At 44.1% G+C, this 16,211-nt stretch overlaps 1 protein-coding gene across 3 annotated transcripts in view; it reads left to right on the plus strand.

Annotated features, from left to right (window-relative positions):
• The window catches only part of LOC126480743 (uncharacterized), a 1,220,032-nt gene that overhangs the window by 519,051 nt on the left and 684,770 nt on the right, over positions 1-16,211 (plus strand). For all 3 annotated transcript variants that reach the window (XM_050104017.1, XM_050104016.1, XM_050104015.1), the window contains one exon: positions 6,310-6,363. The gene's annotated coding sequence lies outside the window, so the exon portion shown is untranslated. The remainder of the gene's footprint in view (positions 1-6,309; positions 6,364-16,211) is intronic.

The following is a 16,211-nucleotide window of genomic DNA, read 5'->3' on the forward strand; positions in this document are numbered from 1 at the left end:
CTCAGTAAGAATTATCTAGACGAATTGAATTCTTCCTGGTGGTACCTAATTTCTTGGTATGGATCTATTGCCTACTGATGTAAAGGATGTCTACCGCCGCAACATGGACGCGCCGGACAAAAACTGTTCTAAAGGAGGATAGGGAAAGCGACCCTAACACCCTTGAGCAGGGTGATGCACAGCCTTAGCCAGTGTCTGTGTGGTTTCTGCATCTATGCGGCATGTGTACGTTTTCGACCTGAGCCCTACAAACGCCACAAACTGTCAGCCATTCGGCTCGTCTTTCATAACGCCGATAACCTTCTTGTTATGTGGTGTTACTCAGTAAGAATTATCTAGACGAATTGAATTCTTCCTGGTGGTACCTAATTTCTTGGTATGGATCTATTGCCTACTGATGTAAAGGATGTCTACCGCCGCAACATGGACGCGCCGGACAAAAACTGTTCTAAAGGAGGATAGGGAAAGCGACCCTAACACCCTTGAGCAGGGTTAATGGTTGTGTATGATGCCACAATCAAAGGTGAGAACCCTACCAGGAGAGATTGCTTTAAGTCCTTGTTTTTCCCTCCAGAATCCAAAACGTCCTTAAAATATAGAAGACAGACCACCATTAGAAATACATAGGTTACAAATATGACATTTATGTTAAATGAAAGGCCTTTCTCTCCCAGTGTCCTTCAGACCATGCACATGATTCTATATCTAAATGTTTAAGTTTAATCAATTAAAACATGAATTTTGCGCAAAGAAAAGTTGTTAAAAATGTAAGGCAATGTAATTGACCTGTTCAGTAGAGGCGGATTTTTACACTGTGTTCAGTGGCGGTATATCTTATATGAAAATTGCCGCTTTTAAATGACGATTGTCTTCAATATAAGCCGAATTAACATTTAATCAAATAAACTAGAAATTAAGTAATAATCTGGCGAAGTAGGGAGATGTGTAAGGAATGCCATGCTGCCTTTATTTGATATGAAACTGCGACTCATTTATATAATTAAAAAGATATAAAATATGTAATAACTCAGTAGATAAAATGTATATAAATATTAGGGTGTGAATGAAGATAGAGTCCTAAACTATCATCCAATAACTTGTTTGAGAAGATTGTATCAAGCGTTCAACAGACATTAATTTTTAATGTTTTCCCGCAAGATTTTTCATTTACTGTGACGACCTAACTTCTGTAGTTTCCGTGATGTTCTTAATACTAATATATCAATATATGCATGCTGTGAATATACTGACGTGATTGGTTTTTCGCAAACGACTACTATTGAATTTCGAAGTATTTCACAGTAGCCACATTGTGCCATGTTGCGAGCGACGCCATCTTAGGACCCATTCACACACAGATTAAGCTTCGAAATGGCTAACCGTCGTCCCCCAACACCTGCAGCCTGGGGGAAACCATAGATTACGTGTCGCTTGCCGCGACGGTCCAACGTTCACTCCTCGCCTTGGCCTAACGCGCCAAACCAACACTTCCGATTCCATGACTCAGTAACTGATTGATAGCTCGCAGGCATATGCGTTATGTGACATTCTCGGAACGTAGCATGAATTTCTGTACGAGTTGCTTTTATAGTTTTCAGAACGAAACACTCTCAAAATCTGGCAGAAAATGCAAAGACGAGGACATTTTACAGAATTTCAGTCACTAACTCTCTCCTCCGAATGCGAAGATTTTGAAGATTTTGGTTGTTTCCCATCTACGCAGGGAGAAATTACAGTCGTAATAAAATAAGAGAAATCTGACCTCGCACAAAAAGATTTAGGTGTTCATTTTTCACATGTGCTATTAGAGAGTGGAACGGTCGAGAGACAGCTGGAGAGTGGTTAGTGAACCCTCTGCCAAACAGTTCGTGAATTACAGATTAATCTTATAGATGTAGAAGTAGTGCAGCAGTGCCTCGGCAGAACATAATTTTAGTCTCTCAGGACTTGCTGTTTCAGATAAATGAAGTACTGTAGGTACTCAAAATTTGAAAGACATCCTACTTATATACAATTCTTTTGTAAGGTGCTGACCAGTACTGTTTACAGTAAAATTGGATGGTTTTTTTTTCGTGTAGGTACATGATGATTTTTTTCCCCGTCTGAATTTGATGTAGGGTGCTTACAAGGCGTTTTTCGTTGCGACGGAACTTCTCACGAAATTACAATCACCAACTTCCTCCTCCGAATGCGAAAATATTTTGTTGACACCGACCTACATAGGGAGGAACGATCACCACGATAGAATAAGGGAAATCAGAGCTCGTACGGAAAGATATAGGTGTTCTTTCTTTCCGCGCGCTGTACGAGATTGGAATAATAAAGAATTATGAAGGTGGTTCGATGAACCCTCTGCCAGGCACTTAAATGTGATTTGCAGAGTATCCATGTAGATGTAGATGTACAAGAAACAAAAGCTCCCTCGTTCTTGCTTCTTGAGACTGTTACCTACAGGACATATTTTGTGTTAGCTTAAAAATTGATGGGTTTGTTAATTACTATTCGTTTAATTTATTGAGTGGAAATTTAAAAGTATATGTTACCGCTTACTGTACAGCAAAATAACTCGTGCAGCCTTGATTTATGCTACACAGTTTGTAGGCTATGCGGAAGTTAGGCAGTTAAAGCTGCATGTGAGAAGAGAGAGACGTAGCTCACGGCCTCGGGTGGGCCAGTGCGTCTGGCACTCGTGTCGTGCAATCTTTGCCTTGACCGATAAATTTACGAAAGCACCGATAAGTATTCGATCGCGGCTAAATATTTGTGAGAAACAAGACTATAAATATGATTGCTGCTCGTTTCATTCGCAGCGATTTAAGCTGCTTCCTACAAAACTACAAACTCGAAAATCGCGATAAGTTCCGAATAAACTGCAAAGTAGAGGTGACAAGCAAGACTGTAAACATGATTGCCTTCCGTTTTACTCGCAGTAATTTAGGCCGAACTCTTAGGTGCCAGCCTAAAGGCACCATCGGAACTCGTGACATATTCTAAAATAAACAGCCAAATATTTTTGACTGGGAAGAGTCTGTATATCATTGCCGCTCGTTTTACTCGCAGCACTTTAAACTGTACTCTTAGATTCCTGCCTAACGACACTCTCGGAAATCGCTACGTCTTCGGAAAAAATGATCAAATATTTGTGACAAGAAGGAATGTAAATGTCATAGCGGGCTGTTTCACTCGCAGCAGTTTCGTGTTTCGCTATTTAATCAGACTGAAGACACAAAATGGAAGGAACTTATTACTGAAAGAGCGTGCTCTTATATATAAATAACATCGAATAATGCAGAACATACTTCTGTTATATGAATAAGATACTCCCAGAGTATGTTACGAACACAATGAGGAAAAAAACAAAATTAGCATGTACCTACATTCGAACCCACTTCTTCGGCTCAACAACGAGATATCTCTAACTACAGATCCACAGCCAACATATACAAGGTAATGCTTTAGAACTGTTCATAATTCATTTTCTAAGGACTGTTACAGGTGATGTCATTAATTTACATTTAATTATAGGAAACCGCACCAAGAGTGACAAATCTTCATTGCATGTTTGCCTTGAAACGGTATACTGTCATAATACGCAAGTTATAATGCGAAAAAAACCTAAATGCGATGAACCCAATATGACGTGTCAAAAGTAGCGAGCGTGGGCCGCCACGTGACCGCTTTCCCATTTCTGCCGAATGCCAGACGCTCTTCCGAATTTCAGTCACTCTAACGGCTCGCGAGCTGTTGGTTAGTGGGGCCTGCAGTGGGCTAGCATGTGGCTCTGCAAGCACTTCCACCCTTTTACTATAAATGTGGTTACTATGTTTCTTGCGATGGTATTTTTGCGTAAATAGATTTTTTAAATTCGGTCCCACCACTTATCTGTTGTCCCATTGCCCGTTCTCAGAATTTGGAGTAGTTATTACATGTCACTGCCTTTGAATAATGCACCTTCCTAGTGTTCAGAAACTCTGGTAACACATCTGAAATGAAGATAGTACAGATTCTTATCCAGTAGGGCACTGTGATGTCAACACGACGGTGCACTGCCCCACTTCCATGTTAATGTGCAGGAACACTACATCAACAATATACTCCTCATTAGATTGGAAATGGTCTCCCGTCCCATGGCCAGAGCTAGTGCTAATCTCACTCTTACGGATTTTTTAAATTTAATTTTTTCCAGTGGGGTACATATAGTCGTTGGTGTATGAAACGCCAGTAACACCTGCAGAGGAACTGTTTGGCTGTGTTGTAACTGCGTGTCTCATTTTACAACAAATAATGTGGATGACTGCGAAGTCCCTTGTGACGGAATCGCTGGATAAAAAAATTCTCGGTAACTAGCCGCATCAAATTCGCATAAAATCCCAAGTTTCTTAAAATTGCCTCCCTCTTCTTCTTAAGGGGCTAGGTCTGAGTGTCGTCAAACTGGCTCCCACTATGTGAGAACAACTTTAATACAGACAAATTAGTAATGCATGGGAGCGTGCATTTGGTGGTTTACCGCCTGTAAGCGGTGGCACTGCAAGCGACACTGGATAGCAAGCGCAGAGGTAATCAGTGGGCAGAGAGGCTCCACTTCAACATGCGTCGATTTGAGGGCAGTCTTCCGCCGCAAAGTTATATCGCTTTGGGACGCTGAATGGCGCGGTCTGGCCACCCCTAACAAACTTCGCGCCATCAAGGAGACGACGACTGTGTGGCACTCCTTCTTGCGCGTCCCTCGCAAGGAGTCTGTCGTCCTCTGCCGACTGCGCCTTGGGCACACACGGATGACCCACGGCCACTTATTGCGCCGTGAGGACACCCCCCCCCCCCCCCTCTCTATGTCGCTACGGCTCCGTTTTGTCTGTGGTCCACATTTTGTTGGAGTATCGCCTTTTGGCTGTGCTCAGGCAGATGTTTGCGCTGCCTGACACGCTCCCTGCCCTTTTAACAGATGACTCTGCCATGGTGGACTTAGTTTTGCGTTTTTTTCGGGCAGGGTTTTTTTATCATTTAATCTGAGTGTTTATGTTTTTTACTGTTGATTCTGGCTTTTGGCCTCCGATTTTAAACTGAGTTTTTAATGTGTTCTCGGTGGTTGGCTTTTCCTTTCTTTATCTCTGTGGTCGGCCAACCACCGTCGCACTCTGAGTGATTTTAATTTGTTTTGTCTGATCTCTGTCTGAGTCTTTCTTGTCCTGTGTCGTCAGACGTCTTTTCTGGTGTTCGTTTTTTATTCTCTGTGGGTGATTTCAGTTTTTTGGAAAAAGGGACCGATGACCATCGCAGTCTGGTCCCTTTAACCCCCACAAACCAACCAACCATCAACATGTGTCGTATACAATGAGATGCCAGCCTCTAGGCATAAAAGGAGGCCTTGCTAGTCTCACGACACTCAGACAGCCCCTGACGACGATGGTGGCAGCAGTCATCGAAGGCTTGAAATTTTATCCGAGTTTGGCTCTGCAGGTTTACCAAAAACCCGACAAGATATTATCCGAGACAGAGTGGATATTTGAGAGAATGCGGCACAACTTAATGCTCTGTTGTGATGCAGGCATTGAGACTCACTGTCGTCACTGTTGTTATTTTGCGATGAACTTCAGTTTATGCTGTAATACGTTTGTTGTTTAGGTGAATAAAGTACCGGATATTTCTTAGTTCCTTGGTTCATTGTATTCCGTTAAACATTTACTACCTCGTATAAAACCAACTGTACTCATTTTATACTTATAGTGCTGTATTCTAAGTTGTTTGAAATAGAGGCATTTTATATCCGTGAAAACCGAATGTTTTTATAAACATGAACGTTTAGTTAGCATGCAGTGGGTACCTTGAGAGAGCGATGTTAAAAAATTGACAGACGATGCTTGTACTGATGGGTAGATGGACAGTTTATTCATACTGTTAGCGAGGCAAAGGTTGAACAAAAGCACTATTTTTGTAAAACTGCTAATTACTGCATTTTTAAGTTAATTACACACGCCGCGCGTAATGTATAATAAAATAGGAGCACGTGTAGGAGAAAATTTAGCTGTCGGAAAAGTCCTCTGACTACATTCTCTCGAATTTAAATGCCTGCACAAGACAACTACTCAATAGACGGATGTCAGCACTGACAAGTACAGCAAAATTTGTATCTCTCATATTTTTCATTCTCGAATGTAACTGGGGAACTGGTCTACTGCTTCCATAGTGGAAGCGCACTCAGTCTGTAAACTCCACTTCATTTTTCTGAACCACAATGCTAATGCAGAGGACTTCTAATAGCTTCCATTGGTTAATTGTATATTCTGATGCTTATTTTTCTGTTTGTTTCAGGGGGCATCGGTGGGAGTCTGCCTCCTCCTAAAACAATAACTAATAACCTAGCAGGTAAGCAGTCAGTACTACGGATCTTCCTCCAGTTTCTCATCTTTGCTGTTTGTGTGTTAATTACAGCTTACATCATTTTTCCGGACTAATTATCCGGGCCGTTTGTAAAAAGAAATTAATTACTTGTAATGTGCGTATTTGGTGAATACCTGAGCACGCTTGATTTTTTTGTCCACATTAAAATATGGTACTAGCTCATAAACATGAAATGAACAGAAGTATTCTACTACTTTGACCGTGAAGATGTGAAAGGTGGTTTCCCGCTTAGTTTACAGATAATACAGAAACATTAAAATGTTGCTGTCCTCTAATTAGATACAGCTTAAGATACTATAGATCCGTCAGAAAGTTTGGGCGTGGCGGAAACAATATCTGCCGTAAAATATGTAGGTGTAACTATCCAGAATGTGGAATGACCACGTGAAACAAAAAGCAGATGCCGAAGAATCTTAAGAAAATGTAATTCATCCACTAAAGAAGTGGATTGCAAGCCGGTTGTGCGACCGATTCCTGAATATTGTTTATCAACCAGGGATCCTTATCAGATGGGCTGATAGAAGAGATAGAGAAGATACTACTGACAGAGCCGCGTGTCGTTACGGGATCGTCCAGTTGGCGCGAGAGCGGTAGAGAGGTGCTTAACAAACTCCAGAACAGACGCTACAGAGATGCTTACAATTGAAATTTCGAGAGAGAACTTCTCGGGAAGAGCCGGGCAACGTACTACTTCCTCCCAAATACGTCTCACGAAATGACCACCTCTAGAAAATACCAGAAATTAGAGCTAATACAGAGGTATACCGACAATCGTTCTTCCCACGCGCCATTCTGGAATGGAATAGGCAAGTGTGAACCACTTAGTGGTACCAGAAGTACCCTCCACCACACACCGTCAGGGGGCTTGCGGAGTATTGATTTAGATGTAGAATCGTTGGAAATACGCATGGCGGAAAATCCGATGAACCATGATGCCGGGTGCTAGTTGGATAATGCTTGGAACCCCATCATCTCCACGATTTGCTATAAAAGACGACGACGTTGTTCGCCGATGACCATGACGAGCAGCAATCCTGAGGACAGCCGAACTCGCGATTCATCACGATCTAAATGCATATGCGGAATACACACGAAGTGCTAATAAACTGCGGGAAGGAGGAAGTCTTAGACGGCTCACCAGAGGATGACTGGCAGGTGCCCGGACGAAATATCGTGGAGCATAGTAAATGACGACGCGCTGCAAGCCCGAAATTTCTTAGCTCATGGGCATTGCTATTGTTTTCAGTACAATACAGGTAAAAGATAAATGAGGATTAATAAAGACAAACACTATATAATTACTCTGTACCCGGCCACCGGAGGTCACACGAGTGTCATACACCAAAATGTTTAGAAAATATCACGGAACAACCACCGAAATTGTATTCGTTTAGCTCTGGTTCACACTGTATTCCACACTTGAACCGTCTACTTACCGACTGACTGAAATAAAGCTTGGAAGAGGTGTTAGTTTTATAATATGTATGTCACAAACTTTCGACAGCGCTGGGGACAAGCTGATAAGATCGCTAGGAAAGAGCGTAAGCCACCTTGGCCAAGGCCAGTATTTTTAGCGTGCATCCAGTCTGCCGGAAAATTTCCGGAGCGGATGACGCTTTTGAGAGGTGCTGCCAAGTTGCTCCAACTGGTGTGGGCGGCATCTGCGGATAAGGGCATCCTGCTTCGCGCGTGTTTGGCCTTCGACGTTGCGCCTGTCTTCTTCAGCTGTGGCTGGTGCAGGGTCTTCATCCTTACCCTGGGTGCCGTCGAGCGCAGGAACCCGCTGAACTGTAAGCTGAAATGCGTGTGATCGACAGGATAATCGATAGGCACGAAGTTGTCGGCGGTCACTGTAAACTCCTGTTCTCTTCTCAGGCGGACACGATTTCTGCATTTCAGGAAAGGTCGAGGAATTGCACGACATACCCTTCAGCTAGAACAGTGCGTACTTGTATTGGAACATCGCTTTCGCACGTCAAACATGTGGAAGAGCTTTGAGTCTCGTTTTAACTCTTTGCTAGAACCGGCTCACGTTTACATTTCTGTTAGTAACGTGAGAATAGTAAAAACGGACTCTAACCTTCTGCTACATAGTGTCGGCTCCGGTGATGTACTAAAATCTGAAAGAATAAAAAATGGGAACTACTGACGCAGAGGAAAATTGTGCTATGGAAAAATCGAGAAATGCACAGATGGCACTTGTTGAAGTTCAGAGCTTAAATGCTACCCTTAACTTAAAAACCCAGGAGGGATTGGAACAAGGAAAATCCTCTCACTTACCCGGGACGGAATCCGGCACCTCCAGCGCCGGAGCGTGGTGCACTGCCGGCTACTAACCGAGGCTACATTTAAGGCAGTAATTTACCTTTTTAATTTTGCAATAAACTGTAATACTCCATTGCACAAGAAAGGAGGCAAATCAGTTGCAGGCAATTATAAAGGAATTTCTCTTTTGAATATCACATACAGAGTCATATCAAGAATTGTACATAATCGTTCTAGACATCAACTTGAACTGGAATTAGGAGAATACCAAGGAGGATTAGGCCCTGGAGAAGCTCTCCAGAACATATAATAACGTCGAAATTTGTAATGAGTCTTTTCGAATGATTTCTGTAGTCCAATTTTTGTGGTACGTATATTAAGGTCGTTTTCTGGTTTCTGGACCCTTGAATGTTATTTGATAGTGACGCTAAGCCATCTGCGAATCACGAGCAAGTTAAGTGCATTTGGTCTTTCTTGGTTACAATTCTTATATTTTTAAGACAACAAACAACAAGTCATAACCTTTGTAGACTTCGGAAAAGCAGATCTTCAGTGATGAAGATACTAAGGAATATCCGAGTACATACCAAATTAATTACAATATAATTATTTCTAACCAACACACACTCTAGAGTAAAGTTCAGAAGAGAAACACACTGATGAGCCAAACATCATGACCACTGCCCACATCGAGATTGTGTAGATTTTTTTGGCTCATTGCCTGGGAGCGAGCAGCTCGGAGCGAAGCTGGTCGGCTGTCCGCGCGCTGCTGTCGTGAGCTTCTGTAGAAAGTGGTTGAACAATGCTGAAACCATGAGTAGGCGACAAGAAGTTGGACATCCATCACAGAAAATGGACCGGAGGCTTGCCTGTTCTCTAAAGCAGATTAGGCGGCGATCTGTGGCAGATCTGACGACAGAGAATAGTGCTGGTGCAGGCACAAGTGTTTTGGAACACACCGTTCAGCGCAAAGTGTTGAACATAGTGTCCCGCAGCAGAGGACCCCTACGTCTTCCCACGTTGACTCAACAACATCGTCTGTTATGGTTACAGTAGGCACGGGATCACCGAGATTGGACCGCGGATCAATGGAATCGTGTCGCCTGGAGCCGGCCGCGGTGGCCGAGCGGTTCTAGGCGCTTCAGTCTGGAACCGTGCGACTGCTACGGTTGCAGGATCGAATCCTGCCTCGGGCATTGGGATGTGTGTGATGTCCTTAGGTTAGTTAGGTTTAAGTAGTTCTAAGTTCTAGGGGACTGGTGACCTCGGATGTTGCCCCATAGTGCTCAGAGCCATTTGAACCATTCGTGTCGCCTGGTCGGATGAATGTCGTTTATTGTTAAGGGTTCTGGTCATGTCCAGATATCCCCTCATCCGAAAGGAACGTCTGGTCGAAACGTGCAGCCCACCACGGACGCAGGCCGGTGGGAGCAGTATTATGTTATGGAGAACATTCACCTGGGCTTCCATGGGACCTGCGGTAGTAATCGAAGGCACCTTGACAGCAGTGGACGACGTGAACACTGTTAAGGACCACCTGAAGCCCCTTATGCTTGACGTCTTCCTCAACAGCGATGGAATCTTCCAGCAAGGTAACTGTCCGTGTCACAAGGCCAGAACCCTGCTGCAATTGTTTGAGTAGCACGATAGTAAATTCACATTCATGTCTTGGCCATCAAATTCGGCTTATCTGAATCCGATGAAACCCATCTGGGACGCTATCGGGAGCCGGCTCCGCGCCCACAAACCAACCGCCCGTAAGTTACTGGGAGTGCGTCATTTGTGTGGTGGCATCAGGTGCCACAAACCTCTTGAAATCTATGAAATACTTGTGGAATCAATGATACGGAGAATCACTGCTGAATTGTGTTCCAGAAGTAGACCAAGACGCTTTTATGTAGGTGGTCATAATGTTTTGGCTCATCAGTGTGTCTGAGCCGTTTACGATTTAACAGGGTTAAGACAAGGATATTGTTTGTCGCCATTACTTTCGAGCAATGTTTTGAGAGGTGGAAAAGGCCTGCCACTCAACAGCTAAGATTTACACTCAGAAAGAGAAATCATGCTCCAATCTTAATTAAGGTTTTCCATAATTGACTTCATTCACTTCAAATGAATGTCTAAACGGTTCATTCGACAAGTCCATGTCTAAGTCTAGGTCCCCTCTTCTATAATATTAGTAATGTTGCATCTGTAATGGCCTTGACGGAAATTAAACTACCTTCTCTTCCCAAACTTCACGGCAGATGAAAATTGTATCCTGGACCGAGACTCGAACTCCGGACCTTTGCCTTTCGCGGGCAAGTGCTCTGTCTTATTTTCCTTCTTCCATGCCCCAGTTCTGATGCAAGGCGAACAACCAAAAATCGTCATTAGATATGGGTGGTAATTTACTAGCATGACTATGGACAGCCGGCCGGTGTTGCCGAGCGGTTCTAGGCGCTTCAGTCTGTAACCGCGCGACCGCTACGGTCCCAGGTTCGAATCCTGCCTCGGGCATGGATGTGTGTGATGTCCTTAGGTTAGTTAGCTTTAAGTAGATCTAAGTTTTAGGGGACTGATGATCTCAGATGTTAAGTCCCATAGTGCTCAGAGCCATTTGAACCATTTTGACCATGGACATGTGGTTATTGTGGCACTATCCATTGTTGGTTGCCGTTCAAAGTTTTTCCTGATCTTGAGTGTCACGTCATTGCCATCAGTTGACGCTCGAGCGTTGTACTGCACTGAATACACCGTCATTCAAATAGCTTGACTGTCCCTCGCAAATGTGAGCGAAAATAACGATGAAAAACTGCTACCAACAGTTTCCAATAAAATTGCTTTGGTAGGATATACAGCTTGTAAATAAGAGTAAAAGAGAGCGAAATTTAGTATCGACTCCTCGCTTTGTTGATCAACATGTGCTGCATTGCTGCTCTTGACAAGCGGACCGTACGAAATTCCCCTCACCGATTTGATTCATAAAATTGACCGAATGTGGACACGACTAGGACTTCCACATTCTGGAAGACGCAACTAGCAAACGTTTTTGAGGAACTCGAGATTGAAAATTACAGGCATGCGTATGCTGTATGCTTTGTAGGGCCTTTAGTGTTCACGGAGTCAGCAACCGAGCGAGTAAGCTCCTAGTTTCGTAAGTGCAAGGTCTCTGGATCGAAACTCGCTGTCGGTACTACTTCTTTTTGTGAGTCACGTGCACCAGTATTCGATGCTATGCTTCAGTATTGTGTGACAACCAAGAACCGTATATGAAAGTAAAGCAAGTTCGTTTTTCCTCAGACACATTGAAAAAATTCATGAACATGCAAAAATTCGGCGTTCATTACATCTGGTGTATGTCGCGAAAACTATTGTTCTCATGTTTCTACTATCAGTATCATCCTGATTCGTGCAGCGCTGCAGGTTGTACATTATGCTTGTCACAAATGTAAAGCCGGCCGGAGTGGCCGTGCGGTTCTAGGCGCTACAGTCTGGAGCCGAGCAACCGCTACGGTCACAGGTTCGAATCCTGCCTCGGGCATGGATGTGTGTGATGTCCTTAGGTTAGTTAGGTTTAATTAGTTCTAAGTTCTAGGCGACTGATGACCTCAGAAGTTAAGTCGCATAGTGCTCAAACGAATTGCTTCTCAGCCCTTTGGCTAAGAAGCACCCCGCGGTCGGAGCGGTCAGTTGTGCTCTGTCGCGATTTGTGGTCGTGGTCGTTTTCGTACAGCCGTGTATGGGGTGTCCATTAGTCTCAAAACGAATCGCTTCTAATCCTGCCTCGGGCATGGATGTGTGTGATGTCCTTAGGTTAGTTAGGTTTAATTAGTTCTAAGTTCTAGGCGACTGATGACCTCAGAAGTTAAGTCGCATAGTGCTCAGAACCATTTGAACCACAAATGTAAATGCAATAATATAAAAAAAATGACTACACTGAGTTTATTGAAAGATCCAGTGTATCCTTTGTTCACTTCCAGTCTCTTTAACGAAAAGAAACGTTCTCAATTCCTCTTATTAAAGATAAGGAAAATAATAAATGAATTATTAAATATTAATACTTTGCACAGCAATGATAAATCTGTTGTTGGAATTACATGGGAATGGATAAAATAGGAGATTGGACACAGAAACCTTGCGCTTATGAAACTAAGCGCTTCCCCGCTCAATGTGGACTCCGTGAACACTAGCGGCCATACAAGTTGTAAATTGGAAATTTGTGGTAAGCTCCTATGGGACCAAACTGCTGAGGTCAGCGGTCCCACTACTGAATATAACTTAAACTAACTTACGCTAAGGACAACACACACACACACACACACACACACACACACACACACACACACACACACACACATTCCCGAGGGAGGACTCGAACCTCCGACGGGAGGGGGGGCCGCGCGAACCGTGGCAAGGCGCTGCTGAGACCACGCGGCGGCCTACAAATCATACAGCATAGGCACGCCTATAATTTCCAAACTCGATTTTCTCAATAACGGTTGAGAGTTGGTCTTACTGTTTACATACGCTAAAGTCCTAGTCGTGTGCTACACACACTGTCTATACTATCAAATAGTTGAAGGGAAGTTGGTACTGTCCTCTTGTGAGGCGAATAAAGCGTAAGAAGTAGAAACTAGCCACAAAACAAGCAAATCTTAACAGACCATGGACACAGTGACAAAATGGTTCAAATGGCTCTGAACACTATGGGACTTAACATCTATGGTCATCAGTCCCCTAGAACTTAGAACTACTTAAACCTAACTAACCTAAGGACATCACACAACACCCAGCCATCACGAGGCAGAGAAAATCCCTGACCCCGCCGGGAATCGAAACCGGGAACCCGGGCGTGGGAAGCTAGAACGCTACCGCACGACCACGAGATGCGGGCAACACAGTGACAGAATGCTAACTCTTACAGAGCATATACATTTGAGTATCGCCTTTAGCAATGCGATGCTGATTCCTGCAACGTTTAACGGGCACCATACCGCTATCAGAGTTCACCTCCTTGGCGTGCTACGGGAGTTGTGCTGTGCTTTTTTTAGGAGAGCCCCTTATCGCAGTCGGCTTCCGCTGCAACGCCCCTCGGTCTACGCAGTTTCAGATTTACGGGCAATTCTGTCTGCCATCAAACGCAGCTTGCGGCGGTCAGGTTTTGCGCAGTTCTGCAGCCTTGGCAGTAGAGCGCCGACCGTTTCTGGCGCGGCACACTGCACTAGCTAACGCGCAAAACACTAGCGCCAGCCAGCTACGTCACTGTACCATCTTTGCCCAGGCGTTGGAATGCCTTTGAATACTATCAAAGGCAGCATACTGTTTTCTACTGCGTATTTCGGTTTCATCGTGCCTAAGTCTGTACCGTGTGAGGAATTTTCGTTTCCTCGCGCACAGTCAACCACCCTATCCCTCTGTTCTGTAGTTGTTAGTGTGACGCGTTATTGATGTTTCAGTGGTGACTACTTATGATATTTCCGGTACGCCTACGGTCAGCGTCGACGAGCCAAATCGTAAATTTTTTGTTTATACATTCGAGTGCATAACTGTTGTTGTGGTCTTCAGTCCTGAGACTGGTTTGATGCAGCTCTCCATGCTACTCTACTCTGTGCAAGCCTCTTCATCTCCCAGTACCTACTGCAGCCTACATCCTGCTGAATCTGCTTAGTGTATTCATCTCTTGGTCTCCCTCAACGATTTTTACCCTCCACGCTGCCCTCCAGTACTAAATTGGTCATCCCTTGATGCCTCAGAACATGTCCTATCAACCGATCCCTTCTTCTAGTCAAGTTGTGCCACAAACTCCTCTTCTCCCCAATTCTATTCAATACCTCCTCATTAGTTATGTGATCTACCCATCTAATCTTCAGCATTCTTTTGTAGCACCACATCTCAAAAGCTTCTATTCTCTTCTTGTCTAAACTATTTATTGTCCATGTTTCACTTCCATACATGGCTACACTCCATACAACTACTTTCAGAAATGACTTCCTGACACTTAAATCAATACTCGATGTTAACAAATTTCTTTTCTTCAGAAACGCTTTCCTTGCCATTGCCAGTCTACATTTTATATCCTCTTTACTTCGACCATAACAATCAGTTATTGGGAGCGTGAAATGACATTTGTCCGCTCTTGACTGTACATTAGCTCTCTAAGGTTATTCACTGATTGTGAGGTTGTCTATATCCAAGTACCGTCTTTGCACGATCTGAAGGACATAGAGGTAGATTTGGACAGAGTGTCGACTTGGTATGATGAATGACGGCTCCCTTTAAATGTGTATGAATCCAGAAAAATAGGCCCGATAGTGCTCAGTTACGTTCGGAGAAGACTCAGCGACCATTATGCTACCACTACCGCTTGTATCTCGTAGGGATTGTGAGAATAAGGGAGATTAGGGTGCGTACGGTGACATACTCGAATACTCAGTTATTTTCCTCTCGCTCAGTACACACATGGAATACGACAGAAATACAAAGTTGTTGAAGCTTCCGAGGCTACTTATTGATTCAATGTTGATGTACTGCCTGTTGGCTTTCGTCTCGGGAGTTTCGGCCGACATTTGTTTAATGACTTTTATAACGTTGATCCAGCGCGATTGGCTGGCAGTGTCAAAGACTGTTGGTGGCGGACTGGAGCCGATCCATTGTCTGAAGGTTATTTTCCTGGTCACCATCCGTTTATTCCCTGCAACGGTTGATCGCTGCAGCATGGGAATCCTGGCTCCGTTCACCCCGAGACTTACTTCTTTCATGTTAAAACGATTGTCTCGTTTCTAAATTTTAATGGCTTCCCTGAAGAAATCTGCGTGGTTGCTCTTCCACATAGTGAGAACTAGTATGTCGGAGAATTGTATTATGTGGCTGATCTCACACAGCACGTGCTCCGCTACAGGCGATTTACCCACCTGTCTCAACCTTCAGTACCTTTTGTTCTGTAATCCTAGTTTTGCTGGATCATCGTACGATTCCAACACGCCTTTCCATACGTGTGCGGCATGCTCCCGACATTGCTCGTGGGTCCCTTTTGTCTTTCGCCGTTCAGAGACATCCTTTGATCTTCTTGGTCGGTTAGTAAACAGTCTTTACGCGGCGTTTGCGTAGTATAAGCCCATTCTGTCTCTCACCTTGGGGATACATGATAGAAAGGCCGCACTCGACATTTCGTCTTCCGACGTGGTACCTCGCCGCGTATTGGATATCCTGTCCCTTCTTGCATAACTTACGGCGTGTTCATTGTTCCTCAGAAATTATTTCGGGGTGGAGTCGACAGTAAACAAGCGGAAACACTAGGAAAATGCAGGCCGGTCAGCCGGCCATGGTGGCCATGCGGTTCTAGGCGCTGCATTCCGGAACCGCGGGACTGCTGGACTGTTATGATCGCAGGTTCGAATCCTGCCTCGTGCATGGATGTGTGTGTTGTCCTTAGGTTAGTTAGGTTTAAGTAGTTCTAAGTCTAGGGAACTGATGACCTCAGCTGTTAAGTCCCATAGTGCTCAGAACCATTTGAACCATTTTAACCTGGAAGCTCTCGCGTTAATAGGAGCTGAAGACGGTTGGTT

Source organism: Schistocerca serialis, chromosome 5 (genome assembly GCF_023864345.2).
Source record: "Schistocerca serialis cubense isolate TAMUIC-IGC-003099 chromosome 5, iqSchSeri2.2, whole genome shotgun sequence".
In the NCBI taxonomy this organism is placed as follows: Eukaryota; Metazoa; Arthropoda; class Insecta; order Orthoptera; family Acrididae; genus Schistocerca; species Schistocerca serialis.